Source organism: Lolium rigidum, chromosome 6, assembly GCF_022539505.1.
Source record: "Lolium rigidum isolate FL_2022 chromosome 6, APGP_CSIRO_Lrig_0.1, whole genome shotgun sequence".
Classification (NCBI taxonomy): domain Eukaryota; kingdom Viridiplantae; phylum Streptophyta; class Magnoliopsida; order Poales; family Poaceae; genus Lolium; species Lolium rigidum.
The window spans coordinates 171,816,635-171,822,634 of NC_061513.1; positions in this window are offsets into that span (position 1 = coordinate 171,816,635).

Genomic DNA, 6,000 nt, shown 5'->3' on the forward strand with positions numbered 1-6,000 from the left:
AGATAGTCAGGGAGCAAAGACCAATAATCAAAAATCAGAAACAGATGATAGGCGAAGAATTTTTTAATCAAAGATAAAGCAAGTGTTACCTCTCAAATCGTCGGCTTCATCGCGAAACCCAATGAACCGGGTCCCAAGTTTGATGAGATGCTTCATCAGGGGCTGTGGAAAGTGCGAGTCAAGAAACAAGTTCAAAAGAAGCAAAGTTTGACAGCAAGAGAATGATAGACGAGTGAGTCAAAAGAAAGGAAGACTTACATCGTCCAGAGAAGGGGTGGAGGTACTCCCCTCAATAGTTTCATGACTATCGCCAGCCCCGATCTTTGCTCTCTTCGGCACGGGGGCTGGCTATAGGAGTTTGCATCTCCACGTTCTGTTGAGGAGGAGGTGAAGATTCTGGGGCGGTGTGTTGCTCTTCAGAAAGAACCATGGTGTTGGACGTACTCGTTGGAGCCGTACCATGAACCTCAGGTTCCTCCTTTTCTTCTTCTTCCTCGCCACTGTCAACACATAAAAATGAGCATGCCGAAGAAAAAGGAGTTGGATAAAAAAAAAACAAAGAAGCTTACAAGCTCACGGAGCCAGCGTCATCGTAAGGGTTAAAGGCACCCTCTTCTTCGGGTGAGGTCTCTTCGACAGCTGATTCAGTGGGCTTGGAGGTGCCGGAATCTTCGACTTCATCCCTTTTCCTCTTGTTCCTTGGAGAAACAGCGATAGGAGGAGAGACGGAGCGGCCAAATTTAGAAGGATCTGATTCAGTTTCTCTTTCGGAGGAAGCCGCGGACTTTTGAGATCCTGCGACTTCACTCTCAGGACGAGAGGGTTCTTGCGAGTCGTCGGTGACAACAACTCGCTCATCCACCTCTCCACCTTCAGGAAGGGGAGGAAGAGAAGATAGAACTTGGTGGTTCTGTAAAATGAAAAAGCAAGACCAAGATGAATATACAAAGAAAACGAGGAGACAGTAAAAAAATAAAAAAAACAACTCGAAGAAAAAAGCTACTTACTTCGGGAAGGGCGTGGCTGCCACTATACGGCTCCACGCGACAAGAGGTTGGAACCTTGTGTTTATTGCTTAGCGAGGAAAAACGTCGAATGAGCTTCTCCAAGTCCTTCACAGAGAGATCTTTGGACAAGCGATCAATGTCTTTATCGCCGAATACATCCAAAGGGGGTTTTTGCGAGCCTGCAGAGGCTGCACCCTGATCCTAAGGAAATAAGCAGTTATTTGAACACCCGACAGTTCTTCGCCGTGGGTGTTCTGGAGTTGATGGATGCGCTTCATCAGAGCCTCAGTGGCCGTTTTTTCTTCGGCAGTAGCCTCAGCGTCCCAGGATCGGCGTCTAAGAATTTCTGTGGCACCATCAAAAGGAGCGATGTCGTACTCCTGGGAGTTGTTGTACTCCTCCTGGACGTACAACCACCTTCTGCGCCACCCTTGGACCGAGTCCGGGAATTTGACGTCGAAATAGTCAACTTCGGGTCGGACGCAGATGCACACGCCGCCCACATTGTAGACGGCGTTGCGGGAGTTGTTGCACCGGAGATAGAAAATGCGCTTCCACAGGCCCCAATGAGGATGGGTCCCGAGGAAGCGCTCGCACAAAGTGATAAAGATTGAGATGTGGAGGATGGAGTTCGGGGTCAGCTAGTGTAGCTGAATCCCGTAAACAAAAAGAAGACCACGAACAAATTCGTGGATAGGGGTTGAAGGGCCGCGAATGAGGTGGTCGATAAAAGTTACCCGGTATCCAATTGGAGGACGCGGGAAGCTTTTTTACGCCAGGGAAGAGCAGCGAGCCCTCCTTCTTCAGCAAGCCAAGCTTCTTGAGGGTCTTCTGGTCCTGGTTGGAGAATTTGGATCTCATCCAGAGATCTCCACCTTCTCCATCGCAGCGCTGGAGCTTGGAGCTGTGTGCTTCATCAGCTTTGTGCGAGGCGGCATGGAAAGGAGCTTTGGTGGAGAAGAAGTATGATTGGAAGCACGAATGCGCAGAGCTTGGGGACAACAATGGCGGAATAGGAGAGAGAAGAGAGAATGTGCGGCGTGGCGAAGGGGGAGAATGAGGACGAAGAGGCAGTGTAATATCCCAGGTTTAGAGGCAATAAAATGAGAGAACACCAAAGTGTGCATTGCATTCATGCATAGAAAATCCGGGGAATCTTCGCGCTTCAAATAAAACTTACCACGATAATGAAGTTTCACTTGACTTGCTTGGAATTGAAGTAGATCATCAAGTCAAGCGCTATAAACTTCATCGTGATCTTTGCTAAAACCTTGTTTTGGGTAGAGATGATTTGATCTATGGGCTAGATCAAATAGAATTAGTTTTACAACAAACAACACCTTAAGTAAGGATCAACTACAAGATCTTATAAAGGATCTCAACATGCCATTCCTTACAACAACACATGAATAATTATTCAATCCTAAATCAAAGAACACAATTAATTAAGAAACCATTCTTTACTTATCTTATCCATGTCTTCTACTAAATAAATGTTCCTACCATGAGTCACATAATATATCTTTTCAACTACAATAATTGAATCCATGTCAAGGACATTCAGATTTATTCTTAATTAACTTTGACCATTCCAACTTTGTTTCCCAACTCCTACCATTAAACCTAGAGAAAGGAGAGAACTATTCATATGCTTATATTATGCATTCAATAGAACCTTGCTAAATATTTAAACCTTGTACAAGGGAGGTAATTGTTGATACTAACCAATGATACAAGAAATATAAGTCAAGTATTAAACCCTACTTGACCTAGCTAACACTTGATGGTAAGCAAGAACCTATTCTTCTAGTAATTAAGAGAGACAAGTGAGGAATAAGTAGATCATGTCTAATGCATGATCTTACCTTATAAGATGAGATGATAAGTTAAACCTATATATGTGATGTATAGATCCCATTCTTCCCATGAAATAATAAGTAACTCAATAGTAGTTAATCCAGACCAATACTCATGCCTTGTGTCGAGTAGTTATGATATTAGTTTTAAACTCTGCCTATCTAAACATTTGAGACAAACTAGCCAATTAAACATAACCAATTTTATGCTCATACCTAATCCTAGTTGTGATTCACATGGGTGATCACTACTTAAACCCTAGACCACATTTGAATTTCAATCCAAATATCACTTTGGATTATAAGTAGAACCTTGCCGTACCTCATGCCTATTTAATACTTCAATTAGTGAAGTATTCCCAAAACTTTAACCCTTTCATATAGGATCCACCCCACATAAAATATTATGCCCTAATGATACGTCTCCGACGTATCGATAATTTCTTATGTTCTATGCCATATTATTGATGATACCTACATGTTTTATGCACACTTTATGTCATATTCGTGCATTTTCTGGAACTAACCTATTAACAAGATGCCGAAGTGCCGGTTGTTGTTTTCTCGCTGTTTTTGGTTTCAGAAATCCTAGTAACGAAATATTCTCGGAATTGGACGAAATCAAGACCCAGGGGCCTATTTTGCCACGAACCTTCCGAGAAGACCGAAGAGCATACGAAGTGGGGCCACGAGGTGGCGACACCACAAGGCGGCGCGGCCAAGGAGGGGCCCGCGCCGCCCTATGGTGTGGGCCCCTCGTCAGCCCTCCGACTCTGCCCTTCCGCCTACTTAAAGCCTTCGTCGCGAAACCCCTGAGGCGAAAAACCACGATACGGAAAACCTTCCAGAGACGCCGCCGCCGCCAATCCCATCTCGGGGGATTCCGGAGATCTCCTCCGGCACCCTGCCGGAGAGGGGATTCATCTCCCGGAGGACTCTACACCGCCATGGTCGCCTCCGGAGTGATGAGTGAGTAGTTCACCCCTGGACTATGGGTCCATAGCAGTAGCTAGATGGTTGTCTTCTCCTCATTGTGCTTCATTGTTGGATCTTGTGAGCTGCCTAACATGATCAAGATCATCTATCTGTAATACTCTATGTTGTGTTTGTCGGGATCCGATGGATAGAGAATACCATGTTATGTTAATTATCAAGTTATTACATATGTGTTGTTTATGATCTTGCATGCTCTCCGTTATTAGTAGATGCGCTGGCCAAGTTTTTGCTCTTAACTCCAAGAGCGAGTATTTATGCTCGATAGTGGGTTCATGCCTGCATTTACACACGGGACGAGTGACGAGAAAGTTCTAAGGTTGTGTTGTGCTTGTTGCCACTAGGGATAAAACATTGGCGCTATGTCCGAGGATGTAGTTGTTGATTACATTACACACCATACTTAATGCAATTGTCTCGTTGTTAGCAACTTAATACCGGAGGGGGTTCGGACGATAACTCGAAGGTGGACTTTTAGGCATAGATGCAGTTGGATGGCGGTCTATGTACTTTGTCGTAATGCCCAATTAAATCTCACTATACTTATCATGACATGTATGTGCATTGTTATGCTCTCTCTATTTGTCAATTGCCCGATCGTAATTTGTTCACCCAACATGCTTTTATCTTATGGGAGAGACACCTCTAGTGAACTGTGGACCCCGGTCCATTCTTTAATACCTGAAATACAAATCTGCTGCAATACTTGTTTTCTTGTTTTCTCTGCAAACAATCATCTTCCACACAATACGGTTAATCCTTTGTTACAGCAAGCCGGTGAGATTGACAACCTCACTCGTTTCGTTGGGGCAAAGTACTTTGGTTGTGTTGTGCGGGTTCCACGTTAGCGCCGGAATCTACGGTGTTGCGCCGCACTACATCCCGCCGCCATCAACCTTCAACGTGCTTCTTGGCTCCTCCTGGTTCGATAAACCTTGGTTTCTTTACGAGGGAAAACTTGCTGCTGTGCGCATCATACCTTCCTCTTGGGGTTCCCCAACGAACGTGTGAAATACACGCCATCAAGCTCTTTTTATGGCGCCGTTGCCGGGGAGATCAAGACACGCTGCAAGGGGAGTCTCCACTTCCCAATCTCTTAACTTTGTTTTTGTCTTGCTTTATTTTATTTACTACTTTGTTTGCTGCATTATATCAAAACACAAAAAAATTAGTTGCTAGCTTTACTTTATTTACTGTCTTGTTTGCTATATCGAAAACACAAAAAAATTAGTTTACTTGCATTTACTTTATCTAGTTTGTTTTATTTACTACTGCTAAAATTAGTAATCCTGAAGTTGAAGTTCGTTCATTTAAGCAACAAGGAGGAGAATGTTTAAAAGATGCTTGGTATAGAATTAGTGATGCCCATAATAGGTGCACTAAGAAACACTCCACCACTATCCTACTCAGGAATTTTTATATTGGTATCTCTAGCTGGAATAGATATGTTCTTGATTGTCTCGCGGGAGGTAACTTCCTAGGTGCTCCCGCTTTAGAAGCTAGTTGCATTATTGAGAGTTTATTTGGAACACCACCTGTTAATGAAATTAAAATTGAAACCTCCCTTGAGGATGTTATGAAAAAATTGGAAACCATAGAGAAAATTTTTAGTGTTGAAACTAAGTTGGAGATGTTACTTGTTAAAACTGATAAACTTGATAAATCCTTAGGAGGAATTGATGAAAGAATTAGTGTCCTAGGAACTTGTGTTGACCATGATAATCAAATCAATAGGATTGGCGAACTTGAAAAAAATATGGGAACCTTGGGTTCAACCTTTTCATCTTTACAGTTTAGAGAGAAAGCTTATGTGGGAAAGGAGCAAAAGTTTATGTATGCCTCTAAAGTGCCTAAACCAAAGAAATATTATTATAGGCCTAAGATTGACAAAGCCCCTAGTACCACTGCAAATGGGGGAGCTCATGTTATCAATGTTCCATCTTTTGATGTTACTTGATATACACTTTCTGCGCCTAGCTGAAAGGCGTTAAAGAAAAGCGCTTATGGGAGACAACCCATGTTTTTACTACAGTATTTTTGTTTTATATTTGAGTCTTGGAAGTTGTTTACTACTGTAGCAACCTCTCCTTATCTTAGTTTTATGTTTTTTTGTGCCAAGTAAAGTCTTTGATAGTAAAGTAAAT